At 49.6% G+C, this 23852-nt stretch overlaps 1 long non-coding RNA gene across 1 annotated transcript; it reads left to right on the forward strand.

Moving 5' to 3' along the window:
- Positions 1 to 9369: 9369 nt before the first annotated feature.
- On the forward strand, positions 9370 to 20526 carry LOC139026422 (uncharacterized). Its single transcript, XR_011478193.1, has 3 exons — positions 9370 to 9524; positions 14639 to 14717; positions 20392 to 20526. It is a non-coding gene; the product is annotated as an uncharacterized lncRNA (long non-coding RNA).
- The last annotated feature ends 3326 nt before the right edge of the window (positions 20527 to 23852 follow it).

Below are 23852 nucleotides of genomic sequence, written 5' to 3' on the forward strand. Positions count from 1 at the left end.
GCCCCCCCCCCCCCCCCCCTTTCCCAGCCCCCTCTCCCATTTCTCTCTGCAGAACTCTTGTATGGAGTCTGCTACTGCATCTGAGAAAAAGGGAGGAGAGATGCAGCGAGATGAGAGAGAGGGAAGAGAGAGGGGTGGAGAGAGAGGGAAGATTAAGAGAGAGAGGGAGAGGGAGAGGGGTGGAGAGAGATGCAGCGAGATGGAAGAAGACTGTGGGAGAGAGAGAGAGAGATGGAAAGAGAGGAGGGGAGAGAGAGAGAGGGAGAGGGAGACTGGTGGAGAGAGATGCAGCGAGATGGAGAGAGAGGAGAGAGAGAGAGAGAGGAGGAGAGAGAGGAGGAGGAGAGGGAGAGGGAGAGGGGTGGAGAGAGAGAGAGAGAGAGAGAGAGAGGGGGAAGAGAGAGAGAGGGGAGAGCGATGCAGAGAAGAGAGAGAGGAGAGAGAGAGAGAGAGAGAGAGAGAGAGAGAGAGAAGAGAAGAGAGAGAGAGGAGAGAGAGAGAGAGAGAGAGAGCAGAGAGAGAGAGAGAGAGAGAGAGAGAGAGAGAGGGGAGAGAGATGAAAAACCCAGCAGCCTCCGAGTGCTGCAGCGCGGTCTAACGCGTTTGCATGGCAGTGCTAGAGCCGTTACTTACAGACCTGGGTTCATTCCCGGACTGTTCCACAACCGGCCGCGAGTCCCATAAGACGGCGTCCAAATTGGCCAGCGTCGTCCGGGTCGGGGAGGGTTTGGCTGGTGGGAGCTTAACTTGGTTCATCGTGCTCTAGCGACTCCTTGTGGCGGGCCGGGTGCCTGCAGGCTGACCCTGGTAGCCAGTTGAACGGGTTTTTCTGACACATTGGTGCGGCTGGCTTTTCGGTGGATAAGGCGCGTGACTTTACTCTCCCGAGCCCGTTGGGGAGTCGCAGCGATGAGACGAGATTCTGATAAATAATACAAACCAGCGCAGCGTTGCAGTTCTTGACACAAACCGGTGCGCCTGGCACCTAGTACCCAACCTGTTCAAAGGCACGTCATATTTTGTCTTGTCCATTCACCCTCTGAATGGCACACATACACATTCATGTCTGAATTGTTCTCTAGGTTTAAAAATCCTTCCTTCAATCCGTCTCCTCCTTCTTCATCTACACTGATTGAAGTGGATTTAACAGGTGACATCAATAAGGGATCGTAGCTTCACCTGGATTCACCTGGTCAGTCTACGTCATGGAAAGAGCAGTGTCTTAATGTTAGTATATTCAGTGTATGTCTCTCTCTCTCTCTCTCTGTCTCTCTCTCTCTCTGTCTCTCTCTCTCTCTCTCTCTCTTCTCCTCTCTCTCTCTCTCCTCTCTCTCTCCTCTTCTCTCTCTCTCTCTGCTCTCTCTCTCTGCTCTCTCCTCTCTCTCTCTCTTCCTCTCTCTCTCTTCTTCTCCTCTCTCTCCGTTCTCCTCTCTCTCTCTCTCCTCTCTCTCTCTCTCTCTCTCTCTCTCTCTCTCTCTCTCTCTCTCTTCTCTCTCTCTCTCTCCCTCTCTCTCTCTCTCCTTCTCTTCTCTCCTCTCTCTCTCTCTCCTCTCTCTCTTCTCTATTCTCTCTCTCTCCTCTTCTCTCCTCCCTCTCTCTCTCCTCTCTCTCTCTCCTCTCTCTCTCTCAACACACACTTGGACGTGTTCCAACCTTTTCTGGGATCAGAGAAGAGGGAGGTTCTGGTGCAGAGCCATGCCTGGCAACACATGTGGACTGTCCATCGACCCGGAGAGAAGCGTCTCAATCCCCCATGACCACATACTTTACTACTCCATCGTACTGGACAGACAGAGGTGTCATTCTCCATGGCCATGGAAACTGTTCCTACCTCCCCTCTCAAATTGGCGTTAATATAATCAAATCAATAAAACTTGATTTCCTACTCCTCTCTCTAAGTTGGCTGTAATTAATGTAATTAAAACTAATTCCTACCTCCTCTCTCTAATTGGCTGCTTCATAATGTCATTAAAACATGGATTCCTACCTCCTCTTTCTCTAATTGCTGATAAACATGATGTCAATTACATCATAATTCCTACTCCTCTCTCGTAATTGCTGCAACATGATGTCATTAAACTTAATTCCTACCTCCCTCTCTAAATTGGCTCTGCTTCATATGCAAGTATAACATGCATCCTACCTCCTCCTCTCTAATGGCTGTAACATGATGTCAATTAAACATCATTCCTACTCTCCTCTCGAATTGGTGCAACACAATGTCAATATAACATAATTCCTAACTCCCCTCTCTAATTGCCTGCTTCATAATTCAATAAAACATAATTCCTCCTACCCCTCTCTAATGGCCTGCTTCATAATGGTCAATAAAAACCATAATCCTCTACCTCCGCTCTCTAATAAGTCTTGCTCATAATGTCAATAAAACCATCATTTCCTACTCGCCTTCCTCTAAGTTGGCTTCAAATGTCAATAAACTCATTCCTACTCCGCTCCTCTAATAGGCCTGCAACACAATGCTAATAAACATAATTCCTACCTCCCCTCTCTATTGGGTGCTTCAAATGTCAATAAAACATAATTCCTACCTCTCGCTTCTCTAATAGCTGTAATGATCACAATTAAACATCAAAACAAAAACAGTAAACTTTATTAATTTTGTTTAATTATTGAAAAGGTTAAAAAAAAATGTATCCCAAATAAAGTGACATTGAAAAACAATCCACCTAAAATTCAAACACAATTAACTTTCCCCACTTGTTCACAATCAAACAAAAATACTAATTATCTACATGTCTTCTGGGGGCCTCTGTCAGATCTAATCTGGTTCCTACGTCTGATAAAAACACAGCGTCAGCTGCCTGGGCGTGTCGCATGGTACCCTAGCGATAAACACCCAACTTCCAGCCTGCTGGATTGCGCACTCAGCATAAACACGACACTTTAGCGCCGTGGCGTGTGCTGTCCTAGCATTAAGAACACCAACTATCACTGCCTGTGGCTTGAATTTCTCTTTGCCTAGCAAAAAAGCACCAGCCCCAGCTGCTGGCGTGGCCGTCCCTACAATATAAAACACCCAGCCCTTCCTGAGCACTGGGGCGTCCCGCCAACCGGCCAGACGCGACATTATAACAACTACAATTCAGTCAACAAGTCGGGAAAACCCCACTGTGCTGTCCCCTACAACACCCAAGCTGCCAGCTCGCCCCACTGGCGTGCTTGTTCCTAGCACCAACCCAACACACAGCTTCAACAGTCCTCGGCGGGTGCTTGTCTCTCCATAAAACACAGCTCCCAGCTGCCTGGGGCGTTGCTTGTTCCTAGCATAAGAATAACACAACTTCAGCTGCCCCCCAGGCGTGTGCGTGTCGAGCATAAAAACCAGCTTCAGCGCTGGGCGTGTGCTTTTCCCTCAGCATAAACAGACACAGCTTCCAGCCTACCCATGGGCGTCCCCGTCCCTATGTTCCTAGCATAAAAAACACCAGCCTTCAGCCGCAGCGCCGTGCTTTTACCTAGCCTATAACCACACCGGAGCCTCGCGCGGCGTCTGCCTCTCCCCTCACCAAAAGCCAAACCACAGCTCCCAGCCCGGCGTGTGCTCCTCTTCCTAGACATTACCACACCTTCCACTGTGGCCGAAAGGCCGTGTGCCCTCTCTCTCCTAGCCAATACCCAAATCCCCGCCCATTCACGCCTCAGCCCCCGGACTTTCCCGCTGATCCCCAGCATAAAACCACAGCCTCCCAGCTACTGCGCGCTGGCCCCTGTACCTAGCATAAAAACGACAGCTTCAGCTGCTGGGCATGGCTTGTCGTAGCATAAAACACAGCTTCCAGCTCCGTGCTGGGTTTCCTAGCATAAAACACAGCTTCACTGCTGGCGGTGCCTGTCCTAACATAAAAAACACAGCTTCACCTAGCTGGGCGTGTCCTGTTAACCTAACATAAAACACAGCTGCCAGCTGCCAGGTCGTTTGCTTTTCCTAGCCATAAAACACAGCTTCAGCTGCTTGGGCGTAAAAAATACAAGGAGAGTCGCACACTCTAGGAGCTCAGATGCAAAAAAAAATATTTTACGTCCGACGTTTGGACATCAAACGTCGGACGTCTTCATCAGGGTATCTTCATCAGGGTATATTGACAAACACTGCGGGGTGACTCGTTTATATTGTGTTAAAAGACACACACAGGTGTCTGTAATCATGGCCAAGAGTGGCCTAATATCATCGGTTAATTATCATATATTAAAATAGCATACAAAAAACATAAATGGATAGCGTACGATCATAGATACAATTTAGACTACATGAGCCTACAAAACATTTACAATAGCAAAATCACAAGAATCACAAGAATGTCTTCAGATCAAAGTCTACGTTGAGAACGAAGGGAGCAAAGGGTCTTTAAATTAAAGATCCAAGCAGCCTCTCGTTTTTAACAATAAATTGTCGACGAGTTCGATGCCGATGTAACGTAGAGACGAAATCGAGTGGTTTTCTTCCATAACATGGGGCCGAAACTGGGTAAGTCGAGTCTGTTCTGTACCGAGTCTGTTCTGTACCGGGTCTGTTCTATACCGAGTCTGTTCTGTACCGAGTCTGTTCTGTACCGAGTCTGTTCTATACCGTGACTGTTCTATACCGAGTCTGTTCTGTAGTCTGTTCTGTACCGAGTCTGTTCTGTACCGAGTCTGTTCTGTACCGAGTCTGTTCTATACCGAGTCTGTTCTATACCGAGTCTGTTCTATACCGAGTCTGTTCTGTACCGAGTCTGTTCTGTACCGAGTCTGTTCTATACCGAGTCTGTTCTGTACCGAGTCTGTTCTATACCGAGTCTGTTCTGTACCGAGTCTGTTCTGTACCGAGTCTGTTCTGTACCGAGTCTGTTCTGTACCGAGTCTGTTCTGTACCGTACCAGGAAGAAATGGTTCCAGTTTGGAGTCGGAGGGACAGACTCTGGTCTCTATACAATGAAAACGACACAACAGATACTGTCTGCTATGAATTATAGGTATCTTTCACACAAATCTTAACCTTGTGACCCATTCTATATATCTGTTGTTCGTCATGTCGGTTGAAACGGGTGTATCTCGGCTATAAAAGACCTTTGTACTTTTGTCTCGGGGGGCTCTCAACGAATGTGATCTGAGAGCGAATCGTCGACCAGCCACGACCAGCCATCATTATCGTAGAGCACTCAATCGATTCACTTTATATGTGTGTGCTTTGTATGAATAAGTGATTAAGGATTTAGTTTAAGTATAACTCTGACTTGTGTGATATGTTTGTCTCTCCTCATTTGATAGTAAAGGAAATTAACCAGCACCACTTCTGGAAGGCACTGTGGTAATAGGGCTCTCTGTTCTTTCTGTTTCTCCAACAGAGACGAGGACATTTCTGGGGGCATTACAAGCATTCTGGCAGAGGTAGTAAATCCAGGAGGTAGTAAATCCAGGAGGTAGTAAATCCAGCAGGGTAGTAAACCGGGGGTGGATCAGGAGGGGTGGTAAATCCAGGAGGGTGGTAAATCCAGGAGGGTGGTAAATCCAGGAGGGTGGTAAATCCAGGAGGTAGTAAATCCAGGAGGGTTGGTAATCCGGAGGGTAGTAAATCCAGGAGGGTAGTAAATCCGGAGGTAGTAAATCCAGGAGGTAGTAAATCCAGGAGGTAGTAAATCCAGGAGGTAGTAAATCCAGGAGGGTTCTCAGGAGGTTAGTAAATCCAGGAGGGTGGTAAATCCAGGAGGGTAGTAAATCCAGGAGGTAGTAAATCCAGGAGGTAGTAAATCCAGGAGGTAGTAATCCAGGAGGTGGTAAATCTAGGAGGGTAGTAAATCCAGGAGGGTAAATCCAGGAGGTAGTAAATCCAGGAGGTAGTAAATCCAGTGGGTAGTAAATCCAGGAGGTAGTAATCAAGGAGGTAGTAAATCCAGAGGTAGTAAATCCAGGAGGTGGTAAATCTAGGGAGTAGTAAATCCAGAGGGTAGTAAATCCAGGAGGTAGTAAATCCAGCGAGGTAGTAAATCCAGGAGGGTGGTAAATCCAGGAGGTATAAATCCAGGAGGGTGGTAAATCCAGGAGGTATTAAATCCAGGAGGGTAGTAAATCTAGAGGTAGTAAATCCAGCAGGGTAGTAATAATCCAGGAGGGTGGTAAACCAGGGAGGTAATAAATCCAGGAGGGTATTAATCCAGGAGGTATAAATCCAGCACTGTAGTAAATCCAGGAGGTAGTAAATCCAGGAGGGGTATAAATCCAAGAGGTAGTAAATCCAGGACTGTAGTAAATCCAGGAGGGTAATAAATGCAGGAGGTAGTAAATCCAGGTACAGGTAAAGACTCTGGTCAACAGTAGTCCACCGTACGGGTAAAGGACTCTGGTCAACAGTAGTCACCGTACAGGGTAAAGGACTCTGGGTCAACAGTAGTCCACCGTACAGGGTAAAGGACTCTGGTCAACAGTAGTCCACCGTACAGGGTAAAGGACTCTGTCAACAGTAGTCCACCGTACGGGTAAAGGACTCTGTCAACAGTAGTCCACCGTACAGGGTAAAGGACTCTGGTCAACAGTAGTCCACCGTACAGGGTAAAGGACTCTGGTCAACAGTAGTCCACCGTACAGGGTAAAGACTCTGGTCAACAGTAGTCCACCGTACAGGGTAAAGGACTCTGGCCAACAGTAGTCCACCGTACAGGGTAAAGGACTCTGGTCTACAGTAGTCCACCGTACAGGAAAAGGACTCTGGTCTACAGTAGTCCACCGTACAGGGTAAAGGGTGTCATTTGGTAAGCAACCATTTTGTATTTCCAGAGGGGTCAACATTACGACAGACATCTGCCAGAGCTGCTGATAGAAACACCAGGCGTATCTGATCTATATACAATATTTCTACGTTAAACATTACACAACATTGTGGTCTAAGAAATATGGATCCAGCTCACAGGCCCAGACCTAATCCAATCAGCACACTGTGTTTATGGCAGGAGGTATTCTGAGATTCCAATTTGACCTTTACATCTCCTCATAGGAGGATGTTATTGCGAGTGACATTCCTTCACACACAACACACCACACCACACACACACACACACACAGAGAACACACACAACACACACCACACAACACACACACAACCACACACAACACACACACACACACACACACACACACACACACCAACACACACCCACACACACACACACACCACCACATAGACACACACACACCACACACACACAAACACACACACACCACACACACAGACACAACACACACCACCACATACACCACACACACAGACACACACACACACCACACACACAGACACACACACAAAACACACAACACACACAACACCACACAGAAAACACACACACCACACACACACCACCACACACACACACACACACAACACACACACACACACACCACACACACACACCACACACACACACCACCACATAGACACACACACACACACCAATAGACACACACACACCACACACACCACACAGACACCACACAGACACCACACACACCACACACACACCCACCACCACACACACACACACACACCACACCACACACACACACACAGACACACAGACACACACACACACACACACACACAGCCAGGTGACCTGCTGTACCCTCACATCAGTGCTCCCTGACATCTCTATTCCATGTCCAGTCTGAATACATAGAACACTGTGTATAGCTCCCTCCCTCTCTCCCTCTCTCTCTCCCTCCTTCACCTTCTCCTCCCTCCCTCCCTCTTCTCCCTCCCTCCTCCTTCACCTTCTTCCTCCCTTCCTCCCTCCCTCTCTCTCTCCCTCCTCACCCTCTTCCTCCTCCCTCTATCCCTCCTTCTTCTCCCTCTCTCCCTCCCTCACCTTCTTCCTCCCTCCCTCCCTCCCTCTCTCCCTCCCTCACCTTCTCCCTCCCTCCCTCCCTCCGTCACCGTCTTCCCCATTTCTCCATCCTTCCCCATCTCTCTCTACCCTCATCCCTTTCCCTCCCTCGGTATCCCCCCATCCCACCCCATCTCTCTCTATCTCCATCCCATCCCCATCCCTCCCCCTCTTTTCTACCACTCCCTCTCTTCTCTCTCTCTCTCTCTCTCTCTCTTTCTTCTCTCTCTCTCTCTCCCCCCACCTCCTGTTACAGTGACAGGTATTAAACGGAGAAACAGCCATTCCAGTCAGGCAATCATCGGGTCAGCTCTAACAGTCTTGGGTGATACCCTCAAGGGGTCCTTCCTGCCTGGCTCCCTGGCGCTGTGATGATCCCCATTATACGGGGGTGGACTGTCACCACCGACACGATACCAAGCTCCTGTGTGTATGTGTGTGGTGTGTGTATGTGTGTGTGTGTGTGTGTGTGTGTCTGTGTGTGTGTCTGTGTGGTGTTGTGTGTGTGTGTGTGTCTGTGTGGTGTTGTCTGTGTGGTGTGTGTGTCTGTGTGGTGTGTGTCTGTGTGGTGTGTGTGTCTGTGTGGTGTGTGTGTGTCTGTATGGTGTGTGTGTCTGTGTGGTGTGTGTCTGTGTGGTGTGTGTGTGTGTGTGTGTCTTGCTCCAGCCTTACCCCCTCAAACGACCCCTTTCGTGTTACTGTCTTAAAAAATATATATGTTTGATTTTACAAACAAATACAACAAACAAAAGAGGCAAACAAGCATACTACAAACGTTTTGTTTTCATTTAAGTAAATAGTTTCCATAGTTAGGTTTAAATCATTCTATAGTGAAAAAACGTTTTTGAATTAGACCATATGGCATTTGTGGATGTGAAATGTCCCCTAGTATTATTAGCAGTTGAATTAAATATACTACATTTTTCTCAATGTCAAAATTTCTGAAATAAATCATTATATCAAAAACCATTAAAATTGTACAACCGGTTTTCTTTGTAACAAAGTTCTGTACGTCAATCCCAAAAATTATACTATAAATACAGGTAAAAAAACAAATGAAAAATGGTTCGATACCTTCTCCATTCCACAGAAATCAGAATTATATAAATTATCACAATTATATTCAGCTTGAATCTTTCCAAAACACGTTTTACAGAACAGATTCCGTGTAACATTTTAAATTAAACTTCCTATACCTTGTTACAGATACAATATGTTAGCCATTTCCCATGGTTTCCCCCATTGTATATCCCCATAGATATTCGACCAAAACATTTTTTGCTGAGGGAAATGTAGCTAGCATCACAAACAATATTCCTAATCTGTTTATTACTACGTGTATCGTTGAGGATGTTAATATATTGCCAATGAATACATTTTGTMATGTAAATCTATGTGACTTCACATCAAGCACAGAGAAATGAATGGTCTCAAACCCCACCAAGTCACGCCAGATGTTTGAAAAGTTCCCGCGATATTCTTCGAGATTTACTGATGGGTTAGTTTCCGGAAGCCCGGTCTCGGTGCGCTCTGTTTTCCTCCTGTTTCGGTAGCTGCTAACGGAGCTAGTTACTTGACAAGAAAGAAACCCCTGCAGAGAAAAAACATTGAAAACCTTAAAAGCTTCTGCTTTATTTTAAAAGATCGAGACAGGTTTGTGTCACGTTTTCTAATCTGGAATTATTTTTATTAATTCATTGGAAATGTTGGAGCGATTGTGAGATGCTAGTGCCGTAGCTAGTTAACGTGTAGACATGTAACGTTATCTAGCTAACGTTAGTTTTTCCTGCATCCCGATTGCAAGGTTATGTTAGTGAGCTAGACCGAGGGAGGATTTTTGTGCAAATGTACATATGTATGTATCTTAAACCAGAATTGTTTTGGTGTAACCGGTGTGAAATATCTCCGAGATCTTAAAATAGTTGTTTTCCTTGTACGGTAAAGGCCACGGTATTTGTGGAGCGATAGGTAACGGTACTTCGAGTGTGACTGGTTCGAGTCCAATTTGGGGCGCATATGGAAAGTAGYAGTTACCTAACTTGCAAATGTTGTTAGCCYGCCAGCTAGGTAACAAACTTGGTATTTATTAGTCCACAGCCCACCCATTAAAAAAAAACGTGTTGTTCCGTGACCATAGAAACGAAACTGCAAAATGTCAACAACATTGTGYAGATCATGTTTATGAACATAAACACTTTCAAAACGTGCAAAGGTTTCGGTTCCTTAAATTTCTGCCTTGCCAGAGTTGCCTTATTGCTCGCCGCCATTGGACTCTGGAGCAGTGGAAACACGTCCTCTGGAGAAATAAATCACGCTTCGCCATCTGGAAGTCTGACTGAAAAATCTGGGTTTTTTGGCGGATGCCAGGAGAACCGCTACCTGTCCCAATGCAAACTTTAAAGTTTGGTGGAGGAGGAATACTTTGGTCTGGGGTTGTTTTTCATTGGTTCGGGCCCCTTAGTTCCAGTGAAGAGATTTCCTAATACTACAACATACAATGACATTCTAGACGATTCTGTCCTTCCAACTCTTGTGGCAACAGTTGGGAAGGCCCTTTCCTGTTTTAGCATGACAATCAATCCGATGTATTTATAAAGCCCCTTTTTACATCAGCAGATGTCACAATGTGCTATACAGGATTGTTTTCAGTTAGGAGATATGGGTTCCCATCCTACCATGAGACAGACATGTTTTCAGTTAGGAGATATGGTTCCCATCCTACCATGAGACAGACATGTTTTCTTCAGGAGATATGGGTTCCCATCCCCCATCCTACCATGGACAGACATGTTTTCATTCAGGAGATATGGGTTCCCATCCTACCATGAGACAGCCATGTTTTCATTCAGGAGATATGGGTTCCCATCCCCCATCTACCATGAGACAGACATGTTTTCATTCAGGAGATATGGGTTCCCATCCCCCATCCTACCATGAGACAGACATGTTTTCAGTCAGGAGATATGGGTTCCCATCCTACCATGAGACAGACATGTTTTCAGTCAGGAGATATGGGTTCCCATCCTACCATGAGACAGACATGTTTTCAGTCAGGAGATAGGGTTCCCATCCCCATCCTACCATGAGGCAGCCATGTTTTCATTCAGAAGATATGGGTTCCATCCTACCATGAGACAGAACATGTTTTCAGTCAGGAGATATGGGTTCCCATCCCCCATCCTACCATGAGACAGACATGTTTTCAGTCAGGAGATATGGGTTCCCATCCTACCATGTGACAGACATGTTTTCAGTTAGGAGATATGGGTTCCCATCCTACCATGAGACAGACATGTTTTCAGTTAGGAGATATGGGTTCCCATCCTACCATGAGACAGCCCATGTTTTCATTCAGGAGATATGGGTTCCCATCCTACCATGAGACAGCCATGTTTTCATTCAGGAGATATGGGTTCCCATCCCCATCCTACCATGAGACAGACATGTTTTCATTCAGGAGATATGGGTTCCCATTCCTACCATGAGACAGCCATGTTTTCAGTTAGGAGATATGGGTTCCCATCCTACCATGAGACAGACATGTTTTCAGTTAGGAGATATGGGTTCCCATCCTACCATGAGACAGACATGTTTTCATTCAGGAGATATGGGTTCCCATCCCCCATCCTACCATGAGACAGACATGTTTTCAGTTAGGAGATATGGGTTCCCATCCCCATCTACCATGAGACAGACATGTTTTCATTCAGGAGATATGGGTTCCCATCCCCCATCCTACCATGAGACAGACATGTTTTCATTCAGGAGATATGGGTTCCCATCCTACCATGAGACAGACATGTTTTCATTCAGGAGATATGGGTTCCCATCCCCCATCCTACCATGAGACAGACATGTTTTCATTCAGGAGATATGGGTTCCCATCCTACCATGAGACAGACATGTTTTCATTCAGGAGATATGGGTTCCCATCCCCCATCCTACCATGAGACAGACATGTTTTCATTCAGGAGATATGGGTTCCCATCCCCATCCTACCATGAGACAGACATGTTTTCATTAGGAGATATGGGTTCCCATCCCCCATCCTACCATGAGACAGACATGTTTTCATGTAGGAGATATGGGTCCCATCCCCCATCCTACCATGTGACGACATGTTTTCATTTAGGAGATATGGGTTCCCATCCCCAGTTTTTAAGTTTACGTTTTTTTTTGGAAGATGATTGACGAGAAAAGTATTGTCCAAACCCCATTGGGTATCTCACTGCACTTTCATATGTCATGTCTCGAAATATCCAGACAGACGGATTTAAAAAAAGTACATTTTACATTGTAATACTTCTGACAGCCAAATTCCTAACTCCGCCCATAACCGTTGCACTTTACAACATTCCCAGAAGGCATTGGGTTATTGAGTCATTGGTTAGTTTTACACTTAAAAGCCATGACTCTGCCGTCGTGGTGTAGAAGTATGTGAATTTTGTCTCTTGTCTGTAATAAATTCTATACATTAGTTTATACTTGATTTWAGCGTACTTTTTWTTTTTGTTACCTGTAGTTTCGTTAGTTATGTTCCAACGTTCCCTCCATCTTGTGCCAACATCTTTTTAAGTTTTGGTTCCAGAAGTTCATATTTTTCTTCCCCAAAGAGATTGTCGGTTGAATGGGCTATTTATATTATTATAATTATTATATTATATATTATTATTATATATTTATCTGTAAGGTTTTATATCATACCGAGAGGGAGGTGACCTTGATCATTTATTGTTAAAACGAGATGCTGCCTGGATCTTTAACTTAAAGACCCTTTGCTCCTTTCGGTCTCAACGTGGACTTTGATCTGAAGCCATTCTTGTGATTGTTGTGACTTTGCCATTGTGGTTGTTTGTGGGCTTATGTGGTCTAAAGTGAGTCTATGATCGTATGCTATCCATTTGTTTTTTTGTATGCTGCTCTTTGTATGCCATTTTAATATTGGAGAATTAACCAATGATATTAGGCCACTCTTGTCCATGACTACAGACACCTGTGTGTCTTTTGACACTATATAAACGAGTCATCCCGCAGGGTTTGTGATTATACCCTGATGAAGACAGCTTGCCTGTCGAAACGTTGGTAATTACATTTTTTGCATCTGAGCTCCTAGAGTGTGCGGCTCTCCTTTTATTTTACAGTTTTCTACTCCGCTAGCCAGCACCTCGCCTAAACAGGTGTGCGTTTCTTTCTCTTCTAGATTTATATCATACCGATCATATATAATTTTCTGACTCAGATAGTGGTTCCCCCCCCCAGATTACTCTGATGTCCAAAAGAGTTTAAAAAAAATCGAAATTTCTTGATATGAAACTTTTAAAGTTTCATGTAATTTGAAAAATATCTCCATTGGTCAGTTCAACATTCTGTGATGGAGATCCATGTGTTTCCTGTTACCAAGTCATTTACGGTGTCTGTACCTTTTTAAATATTCCATGTATCACTTTTAGTTATTTCCAACTCATTTTCTCATGATTCTCTCTTGTCCTTCGGCAGCAATCAATCACATTTATTTATAAAGATCTTTTTTTTACGTCAGCAGATGTCACAAAGTGCTTATACAGAAACCCAGTTTTAAACCCCAAACAGCAAGCAATGCAGGTGTAGAAGCACGGCGGCTAGGAAAAAGGAAAAACTCCCTAGAAAGGCAGAAACCTAGAGAGGAACCAGCTATGAGGGGTGGCCAGTCCTCTTCTGGCTGTGCCGGGTGGAGATTATAACAGAACATGGCCAAGATGTTCAAATGTTCATAAATGACCAGCATGGTCAAATAATAATAATCACAGTAGTTGTAGAGGGTGCAACAGGTCAGCACCTCAGGAGTTAAATGTCAGTTGACTTTTCATAGCCGATCAGACACGATGATCAATATGTTTCGGAACCTCGAATCGCAATAAAATCACAGTATCGAATCGCGATACATATACATATTGGCCCCTACGTATGGTGATGATTCGTATCGTCAGGTCCCTTTCTCTCCGCGCTGAAGGCAGTCGAGTTATTGGGATCAGGGCTCGCTATCTTAAAATAATGTTCTCTCTCTCGCTCGCGTCAAATCCGTATAGGCCAAGGCGTGGGGGGGGGGGGGGTATACCATACATTAATTGTACTATGACGGTAAACAAACGGTGCTCACCTTACCACTGATACACCTGGCTTTCAGAGGAGCCTTGTCTGGCAGCAAAAACAGGTAATTCAACATCAATTTACTGCCTTTTTTTTTAAAAACATAGCTGATATGGCTGACAAGCTTGCAACAAAATGTGTTTTCTAATGACAATTGCGATGTACAAAACTATGGCATAAGGAGACAACGAGAGGAATAGATGGCAATCTGTAATTTAGATTCTAGTACGCACAGAAAGCTTTTTCCTTAAATGTTTGCCCAAATTTGTTTCACCCCTATTAGTGTTGAGCATTGTTGAGTATTTATGTCTGTAATAATAAAATCACTTTTTTGGGTGGAGGGGGGAAACTCATTCTGATTGGTTAGGCCTGGATCCCCACCAATGGCTATGCCCCTTCCCAGTCATGTGACATCCATAGATTAGGGCCATTTTATTAATTTAAACTGGCTGATATTCTTTCTATGAACTGTAACTCAATAACATCTTAGAAATTGTTGCATGTTGCGGGTTTTTAAAAAAAAATATTTTTTATTCCAGTATAGTTTACATATTTCAAATATAGTCCATTAACCATCCCAGAACTGTTATGTAATTGTTGGTTTCGTGTAGAATGAACCGTTCTGTCTTCATTCTTACCAGGATGAGGAAGAGGACCAGAGAGCATGACGCTGGGTCACCTGACTCTGACCAGCCAACCAAGATTTCTCCAAGTATGAAGGTAAGCAGTCTGGTCATATTCCCGTTGGTCGCGACTCTTACATTGGCTTTCTGTTGTGGGAATGTTTTTTTTTTGGTACGGTGGTGTCCTGCTGAAACACAGCCCTCAGGTGTGTCCCGGTACAATGGGTCTGGTGTGTCCTGGTACAGGGTCTGGTGTGTCCCGGTACAGGGTCCTGGTGTGTCCTGGTACAGGGTCTGGTGTGGCCTGGTAATCAGGGTCTGTTGTGTCCTGGTAGCAGGGTGTGGTGTGTCCCGGTACAGGGGTCTGGTGTGTCCTGGTACAGGGTCTGGTGTGTCCTGGTACAGGGTAATGGTGTGTCCTGGTACAGGGTCTGGTGTGTCTCGGTACAGGGGTCTGGTGGTGTCCTGGTACAGGGTCTGGTGTGTCCTGGTTACATGGGTCTGGATGCTGTCCTGGTACAGGCGTCTCGGTGTGTTCCTGGTAAGGGTCTGGTGTGTCCTGGTATTGCAGTGGGTGCTGGTGTGGTGTGTCCTGTGGTACAGGGTTGGTCTGTGGTGTGCCTCCTGTGATACAGGGTCTGATGTGGTGTGTCTCGATTCTTGGTTGGGTCCTGTACAGGGTCTGCGTGTGGTGTGTCCATGGTAACATGGGTCTGGTGTGGTGTGTCCTGGTTTACAGTTGGGTTCTGTTGTGGTGTGTCCTGGTCACAGGGGTCTGGTGTGGTGTGGTCCTGGCACAAGGGTTGGTGTGCTGAAGTGGTCTGGTGTGTTCTGGTTACAATTGGGTTCCTGGTCTGGTGTGTCCTGGTACAGGGTCTGGTCTGGTGTGTCCTGGTCAACACGGCTCTGGTCTGTCCTGGTACAGGGTCTGGCTCTGTCTGTCCTGGTACAGGGTCTGGTCTGTCTGTCCCTGGTACAGGGTCTGTCTGTCCTGGTACAGGGTCTGGTCTGGTAGCAGGGTCTGGTCTGGTGTGTCGCTGGTACAGGGTCCTGGTCTGGTGTGTCCTGGTAGCAGGGTGTGGTGTGTCCTGGTACAGCGGTGTGTGTCCTGGGTACAGGGTCCTGGTGTGTCCTGGTACAGGGTGTGTCCAGTACAGGGGTCCTGGTCCTGTTCTAAGGTAGCAGGGTTCTGGTTGGTGTGTTAGGTACCAGGGTCTGGTGTGTCCCTGTAGCAGGGTGTGTCCAGGTAACAGGGTCTGGTCTGGTCTAGGTACAGGGTCTGGTCTGGTGTGTCTAGGTACAGGGTCCCTGGTGTGTCTAGGTAACGGGTCTGGTCTGGTGTGTTCCAGGTAGCAGGGTCTGGGTCTGGTGTGGTCCTTGGTACAGGGTGTGGTGGTGTCCTGGTACAGGGTGGTGGTCCCTGGTACAGGGTGTGGTGTGTCCTGGTACAGGGTGTGGTGTGTCCAGGTAAACATGGGTCTGGTGTGTCCTGGTACAGGGTCTGGTGTGTTCCTGGTAACAGGGTGTTGGTGTGTCCTGGTAGCAGGGTGTGTCCTGGTACAGGGTCTGGTTGTCCCTGGTACAGAGTCTGGTCTGGTGTGTCCTTGGTACATGGGTCTGGTGTGTCCTGGGTACAGGGTGTTGGTGTGTCCTGGTACCAGGGTGGTGTCCTGGTACAAGGGTCTGGTGGTGTCCTGGTAACAGAGTCTGATCTGGTGTTTCCTGGTACAGGGTGGTGTGATCCTGGTACAAGGTGTGTCGTCTGGTACAGGGTCTGGTGTGTCCTGGTCACGTGGTCTGGGTCCTGGTGTGTCCTGGTACAGGGTCTGGTCTGGTTGGTGTCTCTTGGTACAGGGTCTGGTGTGTCCTGTATCAGGGTGTGGTGTGTCCTAGGTACAGGGTCTGGTGTTGCTGTAAAGGTCTGAGTTGGGTCCTGGAAGTCTGCCTGTGTCAACAGGGGTCTGGTGTGTCGGTACAGGGGTCTGGTGGTTGTCCCTGGTAACAGGGTCCTGTGTGTCCTGGTACAGGGGTCTGGTGTGTGTCCTGGTACAGGGTCTGGTGTGTCCTGGTAACAGGGTCTGGTGTGTCCTGGTACAGGGTCCTGGTGGTGTCCGTACATGGGTCCTGGTGTGTTCCTGGTACAGGGTCTGGTGTTCCTGGTATCAGGGGTCTGGTGTGTCCTGGACAGGGTCTGGTGTTCTGGTCCACAGGGTCTGGTGGTGTTCCTGGTACAGGGTGTGGTGTGTCCTGGTTACATGGGTGTGGGTGTGCCTGGTACAGGGTGTGGTGGTGTCTCTGGTGACAGGGTGTCAGGTGGTGTCCTGGGTACAGGTCTGGTGTGTCCTGGTACAGGGTTGGCTGGTAGGTCTGTGCCTGTCAGGGTCTGGTGTGTCCCTGGTACAGGGTCTGGTGTGGTCCTGGTACAGAGTCTGGTGTGTCCCTGGTACAAGGTCTGGTGTGGTCCGGGTACAGGGCCCTGGTGTGTCCTGGTACAGGGTCTGGTGTGTCCTGGTACAGGGTCTGGTGTGTCCTGGTTACAGGGTCTGTGGTGTGTCCTGGTGACAGGGTGTGTCCTGGTACAGGGTCTGGTTGTGTCCCTGGTACAGGGTGTGTCCTGGTACATGGGCTGGTGTGTCCTGTACAGGGTCTGGTCTGTGTGTCCCTGGTACAGGGTGTGGTGTGTTCACTGGTACATGGGTGTGTCCCTGTAACAGAGGTCTGGGTGTGTCTCCTGGACGAGTCCTTTGGTCTGGTGTGGTCCTCGGTACAGAGTCTGGTCGGTGTGTCCCTGGTACAGAGTCTGGTCTGGTGTGTCCTGGTGCAGGGTGTGTCCTGGTACAGGGTCTGGTGTGTCCTGGTAAGGGTCTGGTCTGGTGGCGTCTTGGTACAGGTGTACTGGTGTGTCCAGGTAAGGGTCTGGTTGTGTCCCTGGTCACAAGGGTCTGGTGTGTCCTGGTAACAGGGGTCTGGTGTGTCCTGGTACAGGGTGTGGTGTGTCCTGGTACAGGGTGTGGTGTTGTCCTGGTACAGGGTCTGGTGTGTCCCTGGTAGCAGGGGTCTGGTGTGTCCTGGTACAGGGGTGTGTCCTGGTACAGGGTGGTGTCCTGGTACAGGGTCTGGTGTTTCCTGGTACAGGGTCTGGTGTGTCCTGGTAACCAGGGTCTGGTGTGTCCTGGTACAGGGGTGTCCCATGGTACAACGGTCCGGTGTGTCCTGGTACAGGGTGTGTTCCTGGTACAGGGTCTGGTGTGTCCTGGCTACAGGGTGTGTCCCCTGGTACAAAGTCTGGTGTGTCCCCTGGTACAGGGTCTGTCTGGTGTGTCCTGGTACAGGGTGTGGTGTGTCCCTGTACAGGGTGTGTCCTGGTACAGGGTCTGGGTGTGTCCTGGTACAGAGTCCCGCGTCGTGGTTGTCGTTGAGTGTTGGTGTCCTGGTACAAAGGGTACTGTGGAGTGTCTTACGCAGGATACTGGGTTGTTGGTGGTTGGTGGCCTGGTACACAGGGGTCTGGTGGTGTCCCTGGTACAGAGTCTGGTCTGGTGTGTCCTGGTACAGGGGTGTGGTTCCTGGTAACAGGGTCTGGTGTGTCCTGTAGCAGGGTGGTGGTGTGTCCTGCGATACAGACCAGCCTGGGTGGGTGTGTTGTGTCCTGGTAATAAACACGGGTGTGTGGCCTGGTACAAGGGAGTCTAGGTGTGTCCATGGTACAACCAGGGCTGTGGTGTGGTTCTGGTACAGAGGGTGTGGTGTTGGTCCTGGTACAGGGTGTCGTCTGTAGCAGGGGTCTGGTGGTGTCCTGTAAAGGTCTTGGTCTGGGTGCGTCTTGGGTATAGGGTCTGGTGTGTACAGGTACAGGGTCTGGTGTGGTCCTGGGTACCAGGGTCTGGTGTGTCCTGGTACAGGGTCTGGTTGGTGTCCTGGTACAGGGTCTGGTGTGTCCTGGTCAGGTCTGGTTGTGTCCTGGTACAGGGTCTGGTGTGTCTGGTACAGGGTCTGGTGTGTTCTCTGGTAGCAGGGTGTTGTCCTGGTACAGGGTCTGGTTGTGTCCTTGGTACCGGGTACTGGTGTGGCCTTGGTACGGGTCCTGTCCTGGTACGGGGTCTGGTGTGTCCCTGGTACAAGGGTCTGGTGTGGTCCCTGGTACAGGGTCTGGTGTGTCCTGGACAGGGTCTGGGTGTGTCCTGGTAACAGGGTGTGTCCTGGTACAGGGTCTGGTTGTGTCCCTGGTACAGGGGTGTGGTCCCTGGTACAGGGTCTGGTGTGTCCTGGTACATGGGGTCTTGGTCTGGTGTGTCCTGGTACAGGGTGTTGGTGTGGTCCTGGTACAGGGTGTGTCCCTGGTCAGGGTCTTGGTGTGTCCCTGGTACAGAGTCTGGTCTGGTGTGTCCTGGTACAAGAGTCTGCTGGTGTGTCCTGGTACAGGGTTCCTGGTGTGGTCCCTGGTACAGGGTGTGGTGTTGTCCTGGTACAGGGTCTGGTGTGGTCCTGGTACGAGTCTGGTCTGGTGTGTCCTGGTACAGGGTGTGGTCCTGGTAGCAAGGGTCTGGTGTTGTCCTGGTACAGGGTGTGGTGGTGTCCTGGTAACAGGGTGGTGGGTGTGTCCTGGACGGGTGTGTCCCTGGTACAGGGTCCTGGTGTGTCCTGGTACAGGGTGTGTGTGTCTGGTACAGGTGTGGTGTGTCCTGGTACAGGGTGGTGTCCTGTACAACAGGGTCTGTGTGTTCCTGGTAGCAGGGTTCTGTCTGGTGCGTCTTGGTACAGGGTCTGGTGTGTCCAGGTACAGGGTCTGGTGTGTCCTGGTACAGGGTCTGGTGGTTGTCCTGGTTACAGGGTCTGGTGTGTCCTGGTACAGGGTCTGGTTGTGTCCTGGTACAGGGTCTGGTGTGTCCCTGGTACAGGGTCTGCGTGTTCCTGGTACCAGGGTTGGTGTGTCCTGGTACGGTGTGTCCTGGTACAGGGTCTGGTGTGTCTTGGTACAGGGTATGGTGTGTCTGGTACAGGGTTCTGTCCTGGTACGGGGTCTGGTGTGTCCTGGTACAGGGTCTGGTGTGGTCCTGGTACAGGGTCTGTGTGTCCTGGTACAGGGTCTGGTGTGTCCTGGTACAGGGTGTGTCCCTGGTACAGGGTGTGTCCTGGTAACAGGGTCTGGTGTGTCCTGGTACAGGGTGTGGTTCCTGGTTACAGGGTCTGGTGTGTCCTGGTACAGGGTTCTGTGGTGGCTGTCCCTGGTACAGGGTGTGTCCTGGTACAGGGTGTGTCCCTGGTACAGGGTCTGGTGTGTCCTGGGTACAGGGTGTGTCCTGGTACAGGGATGTGTCCTGGTACAGGGGTGGGTGTCCTTGTACAGGTGTGGTCTGGTGCGTAATCACGCAGGTGTGTGCGTATATTAACCAGGTGTGTGTTCTCCCCAGGTAACAGGGTCTGGTGTGGTGTGTATATTAACCAGGTTTTTTATACCAGTGTGCGTCTCCCCAGGTACAGGGCCTGGTGTGTGTATTTAACGCAGGTGTGTGTTCTCGCCCAGGTACAGGGTCTGGTGTGTGGTGTATATTAACCAGGGTGTTTATTAACCCGGTGTGCGTTCTCCCCAGGTACAGGGCCTGGTGTGTGGATGTAACAGGGTGTGTGTTTCCCCAGGTCCAAGGGTCGGTGTGGGTGTTGTATATTTAATCCAGTGTTTATTAACAGGTGTGTGTTCTCCCCAGGTACAGGGTCTGGTGTGTGTGTAATATTAACCAGGTGTTTATTAACCAGGTGTGTGTTCTCCCCAGGTACAGGGTCTGCTCCAGCAGGAGGTGCAGAGCGCCATGAAACAGTCTGAATCCAAAGATGGAGTCGCTGCTAGAGAGGGTCCAGCTCCTGGAATGTGACTAAAAATACGACCTGGTTCATACGCAGACTGGAGGTAGGGAGGAGGGGGGGTCCAGACTAGGAGGTAGGGGAGGGGGGTTCCAGACTGGAGGTAGGGAGGAGGGGGGGTCCCAGACGTGTGAGGTAGGGAAGAGGGGGGGGGTCCAGACTGGAGGTTAGGGGAGGGGGGGTCCCAGACTGGAGGTAGGGGAGGGGGGGTCCAGAACTGGAGGTACGGGAGGAGGGTCAGACTGGAGGTAGGGGAGGGGGGGTTCCATGACTGGAAGGTAGGGAGGAGGGGGGTCCAGACTGGGTAGGGGAGGGGGGTCCCAGACCTGGAGGTAGGGAGGAGGGGGGGTCCAGACTGGAGGTAGGGAGGGGGTCCAGACTGGAGGTAGGGGAGGGGGGGGGGGGGGGGGTCCAGACTGGCGGTCCAGGTGAGGAGGGGGGTCCAGAACTGGAGGTAGGGAGGAGGGGGGGTCCAGACTGGAGGTAGGGGAGGGGGGGTCCCAGACTGGAGGTAGGGAGGAGGGGGGTCCAGACTGGAGGTAGGCGAGGAGGGGGGGTCCAGACTGGAGGTAGGGAGGAGGGGGGGTTCCAGACTGGAGGTAGGGAGGGGGGGGGGGGTTCCCAGACTGGAGGTAAGGAAAGGAGGAGGGGGGGTCCAGACTGGAGTAGGGAGGAAGGGGGGGTCCAGCTGGAGGATAGGGAGGAGGGGGGGGGTCCAGACTGGAAGGTAGGGAGCGGGGGGGGGTCAGACTGGAGGTAGGGAGGAGGAGGGGGGGTCCCAGACTGGAGGTAGGGAGGAGGAGGGGGGTCCAGACTGGAGGTAGTTTTGAGGGGGGGGGGTCAAGACTGGAGGTAGGGAGGAGGGGGGTCCAGACTGGAGGTAGGGAGGAAGGGGGTCCAAGACTGGAGGTAGGGAGGAGGGGGGTCCAGACTGGAGGAGGGAGGCGGGGAGGGTCCAGACTGGAGGTAGGGCCGGAGGGGGGTCAACTGGAGGTAGGGAGGAGGGGGGGTCCAGACTGGGAGTAGGGAGGAGGGGGGGGTCCAGACTGGAGTTTAGGGAGGAGGGGGTCCAAACTGGAGGTAGGGAGGAGGAGGGGTCCAGACTGGAGGTAAGGGGGGGGGGTGAGGAGGGGGGTCCGCCAGACTGGAGTTAGGGAGGAGGGGGGTCCAAACTGGAGGTAGGGAGAGGAGGGGTCCAGACTGGAGTAGGGAGGAGGGAGGGTCCAGCCTGGAGGTAGGGAGGAGGGGGGGGTCCCAGACCTGGAGGTAAGGGCAGGCGAGGAGGGGGGGTCCAGACTGGGGTAGGGAGGAGGGGGGTCCAGACTGGAGGTAGGCGGGGGGGGGGCCAGACTGGAGGTAGGGAGGAGGGGGGGTCCAGAACTGAGGAAGGGAGGGAGGGGGGGTCCAGACTGGAGGTAGGGAGGAGGGGGGTCCAGACTGGAGGTAGGGAGGAGCGGGGGGGTCCAGACTGGAGTTAGGGAGGAGGGGGGGTCCAAACTGGAGTAGGGAAGGAGGAGGGGTCCAGACTGGAGGTAGGGAGGAGGAGGGGGGGTCCCAGACTGGAGGTAGGGAGGCAGGGAGGGGGGGTCCAGACTGAGGTAGGGAGGAGGAGGGGGGGTCCAAGACTGGAGGTAGGGAAGGAGGGGGGGTCCAGACTGGAGGTAGGGAGGGGGGGGGGTCCAAGACCCGGAGGTAGGGCAGGAGGGGGGTGGTCCAGACTGGACGTAAGGGAAGGGGGGGGGGGTCCAGACTGGAGGTAGGGAGGAGGGGGGGTCCAAACTGGTAAGTAGGGAGGAGGGGGGGGTCCAAACTGGAGGTAGGGAGGAGGGGGGGTCCAAAACTGGAGGTCGAGGGGGGGGGGGTCCAAGACTGGAGGTAGGGAGGAGGGGGGTGGGGTCCAGACTGGAGGTAGGGAAGGGAGGGGGGGTCCAGACGGAGGTAGGGAGGAGGGGGGTCCAGACTGGAGGTAGGGAGGAGGGGGGGTCTAATAGAAACCCTTGTTAGAGGAGGAATAACCCTGTGTCTCTACTATAGAAACCCTAGTTAGAGAGGAATAACCCTGTGGTCTAACTAATATGAACCCCTAGTTAGAGGAGGAATACCCTGTGTTCTCTACTAATAGAAACCCTAAGTTAGACGAGAGGAATAACCTGTGTCCTCTTAACTAATAGAAACCTCGTTTAGAGGAGAATCACCCTGTGTCTACTAGATAGAAACCCTAGTTAAGGAGGAATAACCCTGTGTCTCTACTAATAGAAACCCTGGTTAGAGGAGGAATAACCCTCCCTCTCTCTCTTACTAATAGAACCCTAGTTAGAGGAGGAAATCCCTGGTGTCCTCTACTAATAGAAACCCTAAGTTCGCAGATGGAATAACCCTGTGTCTCATACTAAAGAAACGCCTAGTTAGAAGGAGGAATAACGCCTGGTGTCCTCTACTAATAGAAACCCTAGTTTAGAGGAGGAAATAACCCTGTGTCTCTACTAATAGAAACCTAGTTTAGAGGAAGGAATAACCCTGTGTCTAACTAATAGAACCCTAAGTTAGAAGGAAGGAAATACCCCTGTGTCTCTACTAAATTAGAAACCCTGTTAGAGATGGAATAACCCTCCTCTCTCTCTACTAATAGAAACCCTAGTTATGAGGAGGAAATACCCTGTGTCTCTACTAAATAGAAACCCTAGTTAGAGGAGGAATAACCCTGTTGTCTCTACTAATCAGAAACGCCTAATGTTAGAGGAGGAATAAACCTGTGTCTCTACTAAATAGAAACCTAGTTAGAGGAAGGAATTAACCCTGTGGTCTCTACTAATTGAACCCTAGTTAAGAGGAAGGAATACCCTGTGTCTCTACTAATAGAAACCCTAGTTTAGAGGAGGAATAACCCTGTTCCTCTCTACTAAATAGCAACCTAGTTTAGAGGAGGAATAACCCTGTGTCTCTATAATAGAAACCCTAGTTAGAGGAGGAATTAACCCTCCTCTCTCCTACTAATGAAACCCGGTTACGAGGAGGAATAACCCTGTGGTCTCTACTAATAGGAACCCAAATTTAGAGGAGGAATAACCCCTGTGTCTCTACTGAAATAGACACCTAGTTAGAGGAGGAATAACCCTCCTCTCTCTCTACTCCATAGAAAAACCCTAGTTCGAGGAGGAATAACCTGTCTCTCCTACTAATAGAAACCCTAGTTCGAGGGCGGAATAACCCTGTGTCTCTACTAATTGAAACCCTGGTAGAGGAGGAATAAACCCTGTGGTCTTCTACTAATAGAAACCCTAGTTAGAGGAGGAATAACCTGTGTCTCTACTAATAGAACCCTAGTTAGTGGGAGGAAATAACCCTGTGTCTCTACATTAGAAAACACTAAGTG

The sequence above is a fragment of the Salvelinus sp. IW2-2015 genome, unplaced genomic scaffold (assembly GCF_002910315.2).
Source record: "Salvelinus sp. IW2-2015 unplaced genomic scaffold, ASM291031v2 Un_scaffold4743, whole genome shotgun sequence".
Classification (NCBI taxonomy): domain Eukaryota; kingdom Metazoa; phylum Chordata; class Actinopteri; order Salmoniformes; family Salmonidae; genus Salvelinus; species Salvelinus sp. IW2-2015.